The 18,699-nt window shown below is 36.8% G+C and overlaps 1 protein-coding gene across 3 annotated transcripts in view; it reads right to left on the bottom strand.

Moving 5' to 3' along the window:
• Positions 1-15,272, bottom strand: part of LOC106065558 (secreted frizzled-related protein 1-like) — a 107,406-nt gene extending 92,134 nt beyond the window's left edge. Inside the window, exon 1 of one of the 3 annotated variants that reach the window (XM_056043115.1) lies at positions 15,089-15,272. The gene's annotated coding sequence lies outside the window, so the exon portion shown is untranslated. Of the gene's footprint in view, positions 1-5,644; positions 5,664-12,109; positions 12,264-15,088 lie in introns of those variants that run through there. The other 2 variants (XM_056043117.1, XM_056043116.1) reach the window with 2 other exon arrangements.
• Positions 15,273-18,699: the final 3,427 nt, after the last annotated feature.

The raw sequence follows: 18,699 nt of genomic DNA, 5'->3' as shown, positions 1-18,699 counted from the left end.
TTTCTTTTGTAGTCTTTTTTTTTCATTTCAATTTTTTTTATTCATTCACTCTCATCTCTTCCACCCCATTTTTTTTCTTCAATTTTGGCTCCCCTCTCTCTATCTCTCTCTCTCTCTCTCTCTCTCTCTCTCTCTCTCTCTCTGTCTGTCAAATACTCTCACACACACGTACACACATACAAATACCAATGAGCAAGATTCTAAGTTTGTATACATGATAATCAAATACGAAAGTGAGCAGTCTTCTAGAATATGATATGATATGTTTCCTTGGATAGTGATTAGAGACATGTATCCTTGGATAGTGATGACAGTATGGGCGTAGCCAGGATTTTTTTCGGTGGGTGGTGGTTTGGGGGGTGGGGATTTTTTCTCCTCCCCCCCCCCCGGGCAAAAAAAATGTGTGTGTGTGTGCTTGCGTGCGTGTTTGTGTGCACATAATTAATCTTTATTACATTCTGACCCTTCATTCTTTCGGAAGACGTTTATTGTACCCTAGAATAGGTTCTTTCTGGAGTTAGTGGAAAATTTGTAGACTTCCCGCCATTGTCAGCCCCGCCGCCTAGCACAAGCACTGAACTGCAAGCTGCTTCCACAGAAATCTGTCACTGGCAACGTCTGAAGCCTCTTCCCACCTGGTAATTCATTTTGTCGGAGAACATGTCCCGCAAACCTCATGCGACACTCTGTTACAACCTTACTAAGCATAGGATTTCCTTGATTGAGACCCGATCTCTATAACTGACTCCTAAAATCCGTCTTAGCCATCTTTGTTGAGCCACATTTAGTCTTTTTCGATTTCGGCAGATGACTATTCACTGTACTTTATTAATGGAGCCCAGCCACTGGTAGAAATTTGTAACCTCTCTTGGCTACGCTTTTGGAATTAGGTGACTATAGTTTGATTTAGATTTTATATCGAAAAGGGAAGTTTTATCGTCAAAATTATTTTTTGGGGGTTTTAAACTAAAAAATCGGTGGAGGTGAGTTTTAGTTTTAAAACAAAACCCCTCTTGGCTACGCTCATAGAATCTGGTGACTGATGTAAGGATAGTTTTATCGTAAATTTCGGAGGGGGGTTTGAAATCGAAATCTTTCTTTGCTATGCTCTTGGAATTTGGGAATTGTCGTTTGCAGTCTTTTTTTTTTTTTTTTTTTTTTTTTTTTTTTGGTTTTGTTTTCTAGAAGTGGGAGATTTGACTGAAAAACCCCCCTGGTAGGGGTTTTTAAACTCAAAACCCCCTGGCTGCGGCTGCACTGGGGCAAGTGATAGTTTAGTGTTAAAATCTCACTTAAAATAAATAAAATCAAAGCAAAAAATCAGTTTCTAAATTCTGATCCCCCCCCTACGGGGGGGATCATCTCATTACGGGAGGGAGGTTAAACCCCAAACCTCCCCCCTGGCTAGCTCATAGATGTCACACGCAGGGTCGGAGATAGACTACTGCAACCTATGCGGTCGCATCATTGGTCCCTGGCTTACTTTAGTTGTAACTTATTAAATTAAAACCATTTTATAACGTATTATGTATAAGTCTGTCTGTCTGTCAGGGTTTCCGCGGCCTCCCAATTTTCCAGGGCCTCCTGGAAATCTCCTGTGATTGCAATATATATATATATATATATACCATATTAATTTAATAAAGGGTAATCCCCAGTTAAGGTCCTAGGTTTCCAAGGCTTCCCATTTAACTATGGCCAGCGAGGTCATGGAAGCGAACGTATAGGGAAAGACATGAACAAAACAACAAGGTTCGCTTCCATTAGCCTTCCAGTTAGGAGGCTCTGCTCAACATGACATCTCCATTATGAGATCCGAATGTTGACCTCCATTGTTAAGTCTGTGCTGCTCAGTTGGTAACATGGGAACATCAACATTTACCTTCAGCTGGTCCACAATTACCAGTGCAAACCAAGGGACAGAATCAAACAGGAGCCACTCGTCCAGGCGAGCTTGTTAGACCAGACTTTGTACAAACCAGAAGCCAATGTGGCAAGCTAAACACTGAATTCGAATGCCCTGAAAAGGGGTGAAGGAAAGCCGCAATCAACTTGGACTAGTCTGGCCATAAGAGTCAGTCAAAAGTGAGTCAGAAGCTGCCGAGATGACAAGGAGCGATCTGACCAAAAAAAAAAAACGCCCGCAGTAGATCGTGTAGTGGATGGAATATGCTCCTAAAATAGAACAAACTTTATATTTTCTCTATATGTTAAAAAAACAAAAAAACTTTCCAAACTTTCTCTTTTTAAATAAGTTTCCATTATATCGACCTCACTTTTCTCCGTATCATTTCCTCTTCTTTTTCTATCTTTCTCCTAGAAATATTTCCATTAATTTTCTAAACACATCTGGCTGCATACATAATAAACTAGTAATAGATCAAAGAGTAATATTTCAAACATCTTTACATTGATTTATCATCTAAAAAATAGAAATAGAACACAGGGATATTGTTTTTTAACGAATGAAATTCCGCCAATATCAGTGTATTATTTGGTCTTCTCAAATGCCGGTTGGAACGTGCCGCCCCTCTCGTGCCTCACCTAGCGACGCTACTGGCTTGTAATGGCAATAGTAACAGATGTTGTAATAGTGTCTGTTTTCTCTGCGTATAACATCGAGTGACACGAAGCACGGAGGTCAGTGACAAGTGTCTCTTCGCCACTTCCATGTCAGCCCACTCGCCTGCCCTACATCCATCTCTCTCTCTGCCACCTGATGGCCTCCTTCGCAGGTTGTTCAAGCAAAGACTGGGAGGAAGTGAGAGAGGGGACGGGAGACAAAAACAAAAAAACCTAAGTGATTGAATCACGGGACATGGGCAGGGGCGGCACGGAGGGTGTCTCTAACTTAGGTGCTCTTGCTGCCACCATGGATTCAGTGGGACAATACCGCCCCACGAACAAGAGTATCTGTTGACGACAGTTTTACCGGTGTAGTGTGTGGGTGTGCACAAGAAGAGCGAAGCGGAGACTTAAAAACTAGTAATTACAGACATTCACAAGTTCAAAACACATTGAGAGTCAGAAGTTGGCATCCAAAAAGGTTTAGATCCTACATTTATTAAATATGAAAGTGTAAAGCAGGGAGACTGAATGACTAAGTTGGGAAACTGAATTACTAAGAAGACTGAATGACTAAGTTAGGAGACGGAATTACTAAGTTGGGAGACTGAATTACTAAGTTGGGAGACTGAATTACTTAGTTGGGAGACTGAATTAATAAGTTGGGAGACTGAATTACTAAGTTGGGAGACTGAATTACTAAGTTGGGAGACTGAATTACTTAGTTGGGAGACTGAATTACTTAGTTGGGAGACTGAATTACTAAGTTGGGAGACTGAATTACTTAGTTGGGAGACTGAATGGCTAAGCAAATATTAGCCATTTAATTCTTTTCCGTTTTACTAAATACATGATGAGTCCAAATCTCCCTGCTAGCAAGTTATTCCTTAATATTTCACTTCAAGAGCAGAACATGTCTTAATTGTAAGCCTAAAGTCTTCAAGTTCCAGTGTAATGTCCAACATATCACTAAATCTAGAATAATACAGATTTGAAATCGATTGATGTAGAGGTTTGTATTTTACGGTATGTATGAAAAGCAACAAAATAAAAATCTAGATAAAATCAAGACTTTAATAAAAGGTTTGCATTCATCAATATTCGGTTTGAACTATTCGACAAAGAACTTAAGAACACAGTCTGTTTTTTGTTTTTTTTAATTTTTGCTGAAATCAAGATCTAACATTACAAAGTTGAAACCTCAACCACAATATGTCACAATTTCAGCAGAAATAATTTTTTTTACAACAAAGTTCATTTCTTTCAGCTGTTTCAAAGATGTTTCTTTTTAATACGCCTAAACTAAATCTTTGAAAACATTTGTATTGTATTTTTGCAAGGTTTTTAAAACCAAAGATCATATTTTTTACTTCTGTATGAATAGAGAATTCATAGAACACTTAGTGACCAAATCTCAATTCCTACTATTAGGTTACACTCTCTTTATGAGTGGAATGAAAAAGTTGGTCGAAAGTCTGGAAATTTCCACAACTAGCTAATAATATAAATGACGTGGGTTCGAGCCCCATACCGAATCCACCAATACAGACCGATCCGAAAAGATCCGATCTTATTTGAACAGAAAGTAGGAATCGATTATAAAAATATATATAGTACTTGTTTAAACTATCAAGATAGATCTAGATTCGAAATAAAATATTAAATAATGGAAACATGTTATTCCTAGTTCTATGATTCAAACTTAAAACTAGTATAATCTTTTCCTAAAACTAAACTATGGTTTATACTTACAACTTCTTATATATTATTCAGAATGCCTCGTTGATTATTCTTTGAATCACTGTTCAAAAGGATTGATAATTTATTCACTTATTTAAATACTTTGTAAAAGTCGCTTGTTTACCGAATTCGCATACGAAAAACAGTAAAAAGAAATGTGTAATCGATTCCTCATTTAATCTTAATCTATATTTCTGTAATGTTTCAATCATAGACATTAATAAATATAGACACATGAAGGAAGTAACTTCATGTAACTTGAAAACATGTATATCTCTTGTATTCGGATTTCCGAATTATGAAAAATTGCATGATCTTCATTCTTAGAGATTAAACTAAACTACACTGCCTTCTTATTTACAATATATATAGGTGTGAAATCGATATGAATACTTCACTTTTATACTGCTCATAACTGCTGTATAATAAAGTACACAAAATTGCAAGTCACAAATTTTCTTTTCATAAAACTCTTAAATCGGCCAGTCTCTATTTATTGATGTCTATGGCTTCAATCTAACGCAAGGAGTTGTTCTCCTGAGCTTGCACCCAGTGTTTCGAGTCCTCTCCTCATTTCTAAACAAGACGGTGCGCAACAATGTTTTTGGACGTCTGTTTATATATTTAACTCTTTACTTATACCAAGAAACATTTGAGTCGAGTGCAGGAATCCCCGCTGAAAATGTGTTAAAAATAGCCACATTTTATTGTATGATAACTATATTTTGAAAAAGTATCACTGTCATACCAGAGTTTTCACTGTGCGGCCAATAGCTAATAATTGTTTTCCCAAAGATATAAGTAATTAGGTCTCAAATTTATAGGGAAATTGTTATAGCCTTTTTCGATATCCGTGTCCACCAACCCAGGAAGAGTTTGCAAGCCAATAAGAGGAATGGTTTAAAGAACGTTTCGGTGATTTGTGCTGTCATATAAATAATAACAGTAAATCAATATGCAGAGATGGAGCTTGAACTGTATAAGTCTATTGTAGTCCAATTTACTTCTTAGCTTAGTAGTTCGAGGAACACTTTTGACTATTTTACAGGATTACAGGATTTTTTTTAGAATTTGAAAAGATTATTACAACTTACCTCACACCTCCCACAGGACGGTACGGTATGGCAGCAAACGGGCTTTGAACCCGGGACAACCGATACAACAGTAAAGGGCACATACCACACGAAACATGATGAGGATTCGAATCCATGTCATTCTAGTAGGTAGCCAAGCACCTACCATTTATGGCACCACTTCTCAAGACAGGCACTAGGTTGATAGTTTCATTGTTTTGGTTAAAAAAAAACGAATGAACTATTTAGAAAACTGAAGGCCTTACCTTGTATTGAAGTCATTGGTTTAGACAGTAGAAACAATTTATTTCCAAGTCCTAATGAACACGAGGTGAAATTTAAATCTCCTGATATTTCCTAATATCCCGGCACATTTGATGCGATCACAATTGAACTTTTCGCCCTGCTTACTTGATTTCAAGAGCTACTGTATTTCTTATAGTTGGGTTTTAAATCTCACTCTCTATGTGGGGATTCCCCCCCCCCCCCCACCTCCATTAATTGTCCACGAGCCACCTGTTTGTACCCACCTCATCACCTACATTGAAACTTTGTTGCAGGCTGTACAGTGGGACACTGGGTACAAGTTGTTGTACTGTAGGGTTACATACAGGCGCTGGGCGAGTGGCGCGGGGGGGGGGGCGATCAGAGGTAGGGAGAGAAAGAGTGTGAAACCATGAATTACTTCGAAACAGCGCCCTCGGGGTGTTGAAAGGCTATTGAAAAGACTCTCAATTGGAAAGAGAGAGAAAAAAAAAACAGAGACGCAGAGCTAGGTTCAAATTTGGCATTTCATTTGGCAGCCCCGAACAAAGGCAGCTCGCTGGTTTAAGGGGCGCAAGGTGTTGGTGCTTGTCATGCCACTGTTCATGGCCCCTTCATACATGTTCAAATCATTGATAAACTAAGCATTTTACATTACATAGGTGTGTATGTGTGTGTGGGGGGGGGGGAGACAAAAAAGTGAGGCGGACATTTTTGTTAAAAGAATTTACAAGAGAAAGCGAGTCTTGTGAACAAATGAACAATAGTTCTTTACTGTCCTAGGAGACTTAACGATGTTGGCACTTGATGATCTATTGTTATTGCCTTCTGAGCCGGTGTTAGAGACAGTCTCGATACATACTGTTTCTAGTTAACTATTACGACTGACCTAACCAGGAAACTATCAGCTATCCCTCTGAAGGTCCAATATTCGGGGTTTAATTTATTCAATAACCCTCCTCTCTCTCTCTCTCTCTCTTTATATCTATCTATCTATCTATCTATCTATCTATCTATCTATCTATCTACTCTTCCGTTCATTTTTTGTCACTCACTCTCTTTTTTTGTCCTAGTATCTTTTCTCACTCTTTTGTACTTTTATATTCTCCCCTACTTCATCTCTTTTTCGCTCTTCTTCTCCCTCCATCTCTCTCTCTCTCTCTCTCTCCCTCCCTCTCCCTCTCACTCTATCATAATAATAAGGCTTGTCTTAAAGTCTGAAAGAAGGCTGCAATATTTCAATGTAGACCAGGCTGTGACCCAAATACTTTAACAATGAGGCTCGTTGAACAGAATACTCCAAGGCCTCCAGCATGAACTGATTTTTTTTTTGAAAGTGGAGGCCAGTGTCTCTCTGAAGACTCAGTGTCCACTGTTACAGGCCAGTGTCTCTCTGAAGACTCAGTGTCCACTGTTACAGGCCAGTGTCTCTCTGAAGACTCAGTGTCCACTGTTACAGGCCAGTGTCTCTCTGAAGACTCAGTGTCCACTGTTTACACATCCGCACATTTCAGATGGAAAGGAAACCAAGAAGGAAGTAATGGTTTTATTTAGTTTAGTAAAATGTTTAGGAGAAAAAAAATGTAAAAACTTTACAGGAAAAAAAATGCACATAAGTAACAAAGTGATTTTGATAGTTTATGTTACACACAAACTCATAAGGGGCCCCTGTGTCTCGGTTATACTCACAAACATGATGTTACATGTAAACTTACATCAAGATCACAGAGGCTATTACTGTCATTATTGTCACTAATATTGTGATACATTCTTCTTCTCAATGCTTTAAAATTGTGACATGTTAGAAAGCCGTAAAAATAAAATCTAGTAGACTAGCTGCACCATTTAGCAGTTAGCACTTGCCAGGCTCAGATTAGCGGCGGGCCTCGAGATTGATGGGGCCTCAAGGTTGAAAGGCCTCGCAATTTTTCTTTCTCAAACTTAATGAAATAATTGAGCCTCCACGCCTACATTATCTCAATATTATTAGATGCAAATCAACATACAATAAAATAATAATTTTTTCTCAATAAATGTAAAAATATATATATATATATATATATATATGGATTTCTCTTGCTATTAAGAAAATATGTTAATTAAAATGCTCATTAATAAAATTAGTTGTTAATTATAAGAAATAATATATATAATACTATAATTGGAACTTTGGAAGAGTTTCTCTAGAATCTAGTCGATAAAGAGTTGTTGTTTTTTATCCACTACTACAAAAATTTAAACTAATAAAGTAAAAATTGATAGGACGAGTAAAGTATGTGAATTACTTGACATTCTTTCTTTCTTACTTGACATTCTTTCTTTCTTACTTGACATTCTTTCTTTCTTACTTAACATTCTTTTTTACTTGACATTCTTTTTTTCTTATTTAAAATTCTTTTTTTCTTACTTGACATTCTTTCTTTTTTACTTGAAATTCTTTTTTTCTTACTTGACATTCTTTCTTTCTTACTTGACATTCTTTCTTTCTTACTTGACATTCTTTCTTTCTTACTTTACATTCTATTTATTACTTGACATTGTTTCTTTCTACTTTACATTCTCTTTATAACTTTACATTCTTTCTTTCTACTTAACACTCTTACTTACATACATTCTATCGTTTTCTTGTGTAGTGTCGGCATGGGTCAAATAGATAAGGAAAGAAACGGTCGTGTCACGGGTCTTAATGTCATTAGTCATGACAATTGGACATGTCACGGTCTAGCTAGCAGTCAATGACAAAACTATCAGGCCCATCTTTCACTGGTTAGTGTGGGGAAACAGAGGGGGGCGAGGGGAGTGTAATGGTGTAGGTTGTCGGTCGTCTACGCTGCCAGATGACACTGACACCGTTAACAAATACGAGACACACTGGCAGTGACATGAGACAGTGATAAAACGAACAGCTTTGCCCAGGAACAATGTACTCATTACAGGAAGTGACGTAATACCGGGACAAATGGTAAAAAAACATTCTACGTTTAGATGAAAATTCCAAAGTCTAAAAAGTTCATGTTTCTTCTCTGAGCTAACACAAAGCAGCATGTAGCATGCGCTGCTCATCTCAGATGCTCCTCTGAATTCTCGAACATTCAAATGAGAAGAGAGAACGTTTGAAACATATGAAGCAACTCTCACTAGTTCCTTTTTTTAGCTTCCGTGTGGCTTCATTCTGTTGTGTCCGGTGCTGAAACGAAATATTATATGGTGGCCATGTCCGGACAGTTTGTAATAGGCATCTTTTTTTCTTGAACTTGGTGTGAGAGCTGGTCCAACTCTTGTTTATTCAACTCTCTGTTTTTTGTTGTTGTTTTCATTTCTTCCGAGTAGAGAGCTACTTTGGATTGTTGAGTCATTCCTCCATCTATGACCAATATGTGTCGGCTTTTTCATTGCCATCTGTTTGAATGTGTGCTGGTCTCCACTGGATGGACGTTCTGACATAAATGAAGATTATCATTGTCGTGGGCATCTAGAGTTGCTTCTTGTGGGATGTTTCTCTTTTGTGCACCATAATGGTCAGGGCTTTAGTTTCTAAGGACGCGCTATATTGGTGTCATTGCTCTGCTTGTCTTTGCCTTGAGATGGAGTTCTCTGTTGTGGTTTACTTCCCCAGTGTTGGGTTAGTTTGTTTAGTTTGCGTTAGTCTTCGCGGGGTAGTTTTGAAATCGTTATTACTATAATATTGTAATGGCTGTCTCAAGGAATGCGTATTTTCTTGTTTAGGGACGCAGGCTTGGGACTCTGTTAGAGTCAGTCTGATTTGTTTGGTATGGTCTGTGCATCTATGGCATTGTGAATGTTTGTGTGTGGGCTTCGCGAGCCCTGATCTAATTGTGGCACCAAGCTTAAGGTGTGCTATATTTCATTTGCATAATATGTATAGCTTGTTTTTGCCCTTGTAAATACTATTGATCTTCATTCATCTTTCATGTCATAATATTCATACATTCATTAAATTGTTGAAAGTACACTCTTGTTGTTAACTCATGTAAGTTAACTTCTCGTTATTGTTAATATTGTTCATGTTGAACCATTTATGTTCAGTTGAATGACATGTATTCGATGTTCAGTAAGGCATAGTTCTAAATGCCATTACTCTTGGTTTTTGTTTAAACTGGCGAGGTGGGGGAACCTGGGAGTTCAAGGAACTTATGTTTAGTGGGGAACCTGGGAGTTCAAGGAACTTATGTTTACCGCTAAATCAACGAGAAAGAAACCCTCCTGACAATCATGTCCTAGCCCAAACCTTCTGAGGGGTTCGAACTCGGAACTATCTTGATTATAGTACAAAGCGCACTACCAGGAGATAAATGTCTCTTAAGTCCCTCAGCCCTAGAAGCAATCCCTTTGCTTGACCCTGAGTCCGGGCCTGCCCTGATAAAGATTTAATATTCCTTTGTGACTCAGTAGTGTCTAGAACTTGACTTTGTGGTTGACTTGTCAGTCCTTGTGACTCAGTAGTGTCTAGAACTTGACTTTGTGTTTGACATGTCAGTCCTTTTGACTCAGTAGTGTCTAGAAATTGACTTTGTGCTTGACATGTCAGTCCTTTGTGACTCAGTAGTGTCTAGAACTTGACTTTGTGTTTGATATGTCAGAGACCAAAGTACGCCCCAGTCACACCAAATATTTAACATTCAAAAGCACGCACAGCATCAGGCTGCATAATTGATTTCTACTTCGTAATAAAGAATATCATATTTGAGTCTGCCACCTGGTCGTAGCTATTGTTTGGTCGGCTACATAGGGTTATTAATGATGGGATCAAACGTAAGCAACAAGATTGAAAGATCTTTTCCCCAATGTTATATGCTCATTATTATCATGACCATTAGGTGTTATGTTTTAATGACTAGTTCCCTAGTGTTAGATGTACTTATGTTTTAATGACTAGTTCCCTAGTGTTAGATGTACTTATGTTTTAAGGACTAGTTCCCTAGTGTTAGATGTACTTATGTTTTAAGGACTAGTTCCCTAGTGTTAGATGTACTTATTTGTACTTATGTTTTAAGGACTAGTTCCCTAGTGTTAGATGTACTTATGTTTTAAGGACTAGTTCCCTAGTGTTAGATGTACTTATGTTTTAAGGACTAGTTCCCCAGTGTTAGATGTACTTATGTTTTAAGGACTAGTTCCCTAGTGTTAGATGTACTTATGTTTTAAGGACTAGTTCCCTAGTGTTAGATGTACTTATATTTAAGGACTAGTTCCCCAATGTTATATGTACTTATGTTTTAAGGACTAGTTCCCTAGTGTTAGATGTACTTAAGTTTTAAGGACTAGTTCCCTAGTGTTATATGTACTTATGTTTTAAGGACTAGTTCCCTAGTGTTAGATGTACTTATGTTTTAAGGACTAGTTCCCCAGTGTTATATGTACTTATCTTTTAAGGACTAGTTCCCTAGTGTTAGATCTACTTATGTTTTAAGGACTAGTTCCCTAGTGTTAGATGTACTTATGTTTCAAGGACTAGTTCCCTAGTGTTAGATGTACTTATGTTTTAAGGACTAGTTCCCCAATGTTATATGTACTTATGTTTTAAGGACTAGTTCCCTAGTGTTAGATGTACTTATGTTTTAAGGACTAGTTCCCCAATGTTATATGTACTTATGTTTTAAGGACTAGTTCCCCAATGTTAGATCTACTTATGTTTTAAGGACTAGTTCCCTAGTGTTAGATGTACTTATGTTTCAAGGACTAGTTCCCTAGTGTTAGATGTACTTATGTTTTAAGGACTAGTTCCCCAATGTTATATATACTTATGTTTTAAGGACTAGTTTCCCAGTGTTATATGTACTTATGTTTGAAGGACTAGTTCCCCAATGTTATATGTACTTATGTTTTAAGGACTAGTTCCCCAATGTTATATGTACTTATGTTTTAAGGACTAGTTCCCCAGTGTTAGATGTACTTATGTTTTAAGGACTAGTTCCCCAGTGTTATATGTACTTATGTTTTAAGGACTAGTTCCCCAATATTATATGTACTTATGTTTTAAGGACTAGTTCCCGAGTGTTATATGTACTTATGTTTTAAGGACTAGTTCCCCAATGTTATATGTACTTATGTTTTAAGGACTAGTTCCCCAATGTTATATGTACTTATGTTTTAAGGACTAGTTCCCCAGTGTTATATGTACTTATGTTTTAAGGACTAGTTCCCTAATGTTATATGTACTTATGTTTTAAGGACTAGTTCCCCAGTGTTATATGTACTTATGTTGGTCCATTTCGAAATGCACATTTGTGTACATTTTAAAAATATTCTTTAATGTTGTTATATTAGTACCCTAGTAGATATATTATAATATAAGTACATTTTAAGTCATTTTTATATAGTTATATCGTATGATATAAAAACTAGTTGATAGTTCAAGAGGTGCGTGTTTTTGTGTGAGCCAGACGTTTGGGTCTATAAAAGACTGACTTGAGATATAATTGTCAACAAGCTCAGATACTACTTACCTTAGACCTCTTTCTCCCTCTGCTTCGCTTTTTCAGAAAAGTTATAGAAGTTAAAAAGTAATACTCAATACTACGGTTAGCTCTCTGGTCGAGCGGTATGCTTTTCGGAATGTCAACATGATAGTACCTAGTTCAAATCCTGCCCTGCACAAGAGAATTAAGAAACTGTTTGAATGAAATTCTTTTCGAAACAAACATCTGAAACATCTAAAAGAAACCTTCGCCTGGGTGTCCCCCACCCCCCGGGGGGCCAGCTTTGTTTAAATTAGAGCATTCGAGAAAGTTCCTAGAAAAGTCAATGGAGAAGTGAGGGGGGGTGCTGGTAGAGAGGAGGTAACTGACTAATGAGATGTGACCCATTCATTCCCTCTCCTCGCTGTTACTTGAATGTCCCCCAAGTTGTCGTGTGTTCACTTCTTACCCCCCCCCACACACACACACCCGCTGCGCCGTCGTTGAGTGTATGCGAGGACATGGCACTTAGCATGTCACACCTGTTGGCGGGTACTAATGATATCTTGAAATGGACCATCGAAATGACATCGAAGTCAATTAGTTTAACTGTTTGAGAATCAATTCTCCTGGTTAAATAAATCAATAGAAAAAAAAAGAACACTTTCGTAGTTAATGATGTTGCGTAGGATGGTGACTTTTGTTTTATGAATCTATTTTATTCTGCGTGATGCAAGATGTGGTCGTGTGACGGGTTCAAAGTTCAAATGTTCTAGTATTCAATTCCTACTATCAGCTTGCACTCTCTTGATGGTTTGAAAAACTTGGCTGGGAAAAATTTTTTATTCCGAAAACGGCTTTAACGATTTTCCTACATGTTTGACAGTTTATTTCTATGTTAGGAAAACAAAATCCCTGACCAATTAGTCACACAGAGAAAAATCTGGTTTGGCTGTTATAATTTGGCTTACGTCATTTCATCAACGAGAAGATTTTTTTTGAAACACTACGTCACACGGCTTCAGCGGAAATTCCCGTACTCGACTCGAATGCTTCATTGTATTCAATATTGAGTGGGATACATTCATAGACGTGCATGAAGATTTGGCGCACCGTCTTATGTAAAAGTAAGCTGTAGGAAATGTACAAATGTCAAATACAAAACTAGATCTAGATTCCAGGGGAATGATTGTATGAACCTCATTAGAAAGACTCATAGAACATTACAAGAAATGAAGAAGATTGAGAAATGATAGACCGGCATTAGCTTCATGAAGACAAAATTCATAAGAAAAAAAACAACTTGTGTCATAGTGCCACACAATGTGCAATGTCCAATCTATTGCTTGATGTGAGAACCAGAGCTATTAGTATTTATAAAGCATTTTACATTTCAATGTTCAATTTAATGTAAAACTCCAACCCTACTGCCTTGACGTTTGCTCGTCTCTGACCTTCGTTATTCTCGTCCCGAGTTCAAAACCCTATTCTCTGCCGTTTGGCAAGAGTCTTGGTCCACCATATGATCTACATAAAGTACGCCTGTTTGTACAAAGCTTATATCTACTCACTCGGTCTATCTGTCTGTCTATTAGTCTGTCTGTCTGTTTGTCTATCTGTCTGTCTGGTAAAAAGTGTGTACTCGTTATTTCTCCCACGCCCATTTTCGGATCAAGTTGACTTTTTGAACAATTATTTATTTGCATAGACAAAACATGAATCAATGATTTATAAATTAACGAATTAGCCAATAATTACTGGTAATTTATTATTTTCTTTGATATCGACAAGGGAATTAATCTTTCAGTATTCAGAGTCACGGCAAGGGTTTCGTGCCCTTAGATAATTGAACACGTTATTTATCCCACACTCATTCTAGGATCAAGTTGAAACTTTAAATTATTGTTTATTTTACCTAACAAAACATGAATCAATTAAAAAATAACCAATCGGCCAATTAATTATTAGTAATTAATTACTTATTTCACGTTGAATAAAGGAAATAATTTGTACATTATTGAGATATATAGTTGTAGGTATGGAGTTCTTTCCCTTGGATAAGTTTTTTTTTAAAGGACTTTATATATTTTATTGTCTACTTATTATTATTATCTATTGCTATACATTGGTAGGACCTTCTGGTCCTAACTTAAGCACAATAAATGAGTGAACATATCAGTTGCTAGAACGCATTCTACAGAGTGACTAGAAGTATTTCAGGCAAATGTAAAATGTCGATGAAACGAGAAAAAGTGAAACCCAAACTCAACTCTAGACCACTACTAGCATAACGACCAGCCGGCTGTCCAACACAGACTTCCATAACACAATGCAATCTGCAAACTGACAGACTCCTTGTAAAAGAGAATGGTTGAGAATAAAACTAATACAATTTACATTTAGATTTCTGAGTTCTATATTATTTTTATAATTCCGCTATTCAGCTTGCAAAGTCTTGGGCTAAAAATCCTGAGTTGGTAGCTGGGTGGACGCGGTTGTCGAAATAGTCTGTAACGATTTTCCTAGTAACTTGATAGTGGATATATATCTTTGGGAAAAAAGTTACTAGCTATTTGGTCACACTGGGGGAAAAAACGTTATAATTTTCAAAGAATGAAAAAGAAATAATTTAAATTTGCTTGAGAACTAGAAAATCCATATCTTGAACAGACTACGTCTGCGGGTATTTCCGTAAGTAGGCCTTATTATTTTTTAAATTATAGACGTTTAGGAACATATTGCGCTCCATCTTCTAAGACTAAATTTATAAATCTATCATTAGCATTGTATTTAATATAATATCTTCAATTTAAATTAAGAGCAAAATAATCATATTTACATTAGCTTAAGCCCGATTCTTGGGGGAGGGCGGGGGGGGGGGTAAAAAACATCTTGTGTTTAAAATCTAACATTCATTAGTTGTTAGGGGCTAAATAGCAACGGTGTGTGGATTATTCATGAGTTAGTACTTTTTTACAAAGTAATTTATATGTTGTTGTTTTGTTTTGTTTTGTTTATGGTACTTACGAAAATTCATAGATGAATTAGAAATGAAGTCCTCGTTTACCACTGATTTCAAAGCAACACTCTATTACACTCCACAAGGTGTTCAGTTCAAAATATTATTTTAAAGCAGCCAGGAGACAGTGAAATCCTCCTGTTGGTTTGAAATGTCTGGAGAGAGTCAGTGGCACTGCGCTAACTTCTCTCCCTTCGTGCTGGTAACAGGACACGATGAAGTAGGAATGGGTTCGACAGAAGAGAGAGAGAGAGAGAGAAGGGGTGGGGAGAGAGAACTGTAACATACAAACAATTAAGAGATATGAAAGTTAAGAGATGGGGGGGGGGTAAAATATCAACTTTGTAATCAACTTATTTTGTTTGTGAAATACACGAACAAATCAATCAGTGAAACAGCTAATAGGGAAACATGAAGATGAGGGTAATGCTGACAGTGAACATGGTTAGGGTAGCTCAGTATTTAGAGATCTATCTATCTATCTACATCTATATATCTATATATCTATATCTATATATATATATATATATATATATATATATATATATATATATATATATATATATATCATGGCCGTAATTAAATCCCCCCCCCCACAGCAAAGGGGGAGGGTAGAATTTTGTGACTGATTTTTTACTTTGATTTTGTTTATTTAAGGTGAGATTTTAATATTAAACCATCACTTGCCCCAGCGCAGCCAAGGGGGGTTTTCAGTTTAAAATCCCCCTTCCAGGAAGTTTGCGAATTAACCCCCCTCTTATATAAAACAGAAAAATAATGCAAACGAAAATTCCAAGAGCATAGCCAATGGGTTTTGAGTTTAAACCCCCTCAGAATTTTTTTACGATAAAACCCCCTCTTCAATATAAGACTAAAGCATACATGTCAACAGATTCTATGAGCGTAGCCAAGAGGAGTTTTGTTTTTAAAAATCCCCTACAGAGGCTTTAAGTTAAAACCTCATCCAAAGGGGTTTTAGTTTAAGCCCCCTTCCAGCGGAGTTTGAAGGTAAAAACCATCTCCTCAATATAAAAATAAGCAAATTACACACTCAAAATTCTATGAGCGTAGCCAGGGGGGGGGTGAGTTTAAACGCACTCCTCCAGAGGGCTTTAAGTTTAAAACCCCTCCAGATGGTTTTGAGTTTAAAATGCCCCTACAGATAATTTTGAGGTTGAAAACCCTCTCTTTAATATTATTCTTAAGCAAATTACTGTCACCAAATTCTGTGAGCGTAGCTAAGGGGGGTTTTAGTTGTTTAAAAAAAACTGGAGATTTTTTAGTTTGAAACCCCCCAACAGATGGTTTGACGATAAAACTTCCCTTTTCGATATAAAATCTAAAGCAAACTACAGTCACCAAAATCCGAGAGCATAGCCAAGAGAAGTTACACATTTCTACCAGTCTCTGGGCTCCATTAATAAAGTGCCGAAATTTAAAAAAGAGTAAATGTGGCTCAACAAAGATGGCTGAGTCGGATTTTAGGATTCAGTTATAGAGATTGGGTCTCAATCGAGGAAATCCTATGCCGAACTGGGAGTCAAACACTTAGTGAGGTTGTGACAGAGCGTCGATTGAGTTTTGCGGGACATGTTCTTTGACAAAATTAATTACGCATACCAAGAGTTGCAATGATATGGAGGCCATTACGAGAAAAGCGGAAACAGGGAGGACCTCAGAACAGTGATAGATTTTTGTGGGGATAACTTGCTGCCCAATGTGCCAAACGGCGCGAGAGGATGTAAGTCCTAAGTAAGTAAGTATAGCAGATTAGGTTTTTAAACTGGAATTTTTTATAGCAGAATAATGCACTGTAGATACCTATATACAGTGCTTTTTTGTAAAGAAATAGGTGCCGGTACTCAGTGATAGATTGGCTAACTTTTAACTGCCAATAAATTAAACGTTAAAATACAAGAAATGTCATATTTTTCACCCATATTGTCACAAAAAAAAATATATGGCGGAGGGGGGAAGAAAAAAAAATCCCCCTCCCCAAACCATCCCCGAAAAAAATCCTGGCTACTCTCATGATAAATATTAAAGCAAACTACAGTCACCCAATGCCATGGGCGTAGCTAGGATAGGATGTGGTTTCTATGTTTTCCTAACAGTAGCTGGTCTTCACTAATAAAGTGATTGAGTATTTGACCAGCACCTTTCCTTTATTGCGCTGTAGACACTTCAGAAAATGGTTGAAGCTCAGAATGAAGAAAAAACAAGGTTACAAAGACAGCTTGTGCGGAAACACAAACTGAAAATCGGGCCCCGAAGTGGTCCACCCAGGCAGGTAAAAAGGCAGGTTTCAATATTATCAGAATGAAATTCTATCAAAGACAAATGACAGAAAATAATGGAGAAAGAAAAGTTAACAGATGTCGTGTGGTGCCCCAGCTGTCCAGCAGACCAAAGGAAAGGTGAAAGTGAATGTGAAGTTAGATGTGAACCTGGCCTAACTGATGCCTTATAATGAATATATAATTGATCTAATTGTTTTGTAAAGGGGCAAATCTTTTATTCCTCAAGAATAAAACATTTCCGTAAAAATATTTTTTTTTCGTTTGATTGGTGTTTCATTCTCATCCGTCCACATTGTAGGTCACGCGATAATGTGAAAAACTACTTATTAATTGTTGTTTTAAATTATTTTTGACTTATATGCATACTAAATAGATTTTTTCTCTTTAAAAAAATAATATACATTTTTTGTGTTTAAATATAAGTACTTAGTATAACAGAACTTACATAACTTAACAATACGAATAAAAAAAACATTTGACAAAAAATCTACAACCGTTGGCATAAATGTGTTATAAATATAGTACCCTGCGGTCTCTCCTAATAAAGAGAATCAAGTGTTTGTTACTATTAATAGTGAATAGTTGTAAAAGTGGTGTATTTTTATGAAAAAACTGCTTGCATAAAGGATTTTAAAAATTAGATTTTTCGCTTTCAGAAAAGAAAAAAAGTAGCCTTTGCATCAGAACTTTGAATTGTCTAAAATATTGTGATGTCGGATTCTCACTATCTTTTCTAGTTTACCAGATCTAAACAGGCCACACAAAACTAGTAGCGTCTTTTCCCCTTTCGGGGGGCCGCTAAAAATTACACGTTTTTGCCGCTGGGGAGTTAATAGCTCTTGCCAAGACTCCATAGCTGGGAAGAAAAAAACTTTTTTAAAAGTAAAATTTGTATACCCCCACCCCCCAACTCATAAGATCATATTTTGAAAAATTATAAGTCAAACTAGAATATTAGACCAACTAGGTAGTAATTTGTTTCTCAAATAAATAGTTGGACTGTCAAATATATAGGAAAATCATCAGAACTTTTTTCGAGATCCAAGACCTTTTTTTTTTTTTTGGTTTCTTCCAATGAAAACTTTTCAAGCTGACAAATGGAATTATAATAAATATTTGAATTGCAAGACAGAATTCTTGAAACAAAACATGGACTTATTTTACGCTTTGATTAGAAATTTGTCAGCCAAGACATTATCATGAGGCTAATTTAGTTCTGATTTACAGTAGTGGCTTTTAACCAAATACCACAGATTACAACATATGTCGAAGATTCAAGTGCACGCCGCACCTAAGAATCCACTATGGCGGCGCCCATG

The sequence above is a fragment of the Biomphalaria glabrata genome, chromosome 10 (genome assembly GCF_947242115.1).
Source record: "Biomphalaria glabrata chromosome 10, xgBioGlab47.1, whole genome shotgun sequence".
Lineage (NCBI taxonomy): Eukaryota > Metazoa > Mollusca > Gastropoda > Planorbidae > Biomphalaria > Biomphalaria glabrata.
Note: the sequence above shows the minus strand (reverse complement) of the source record. Positions and strands in the feature narration are given on the sequence as shown.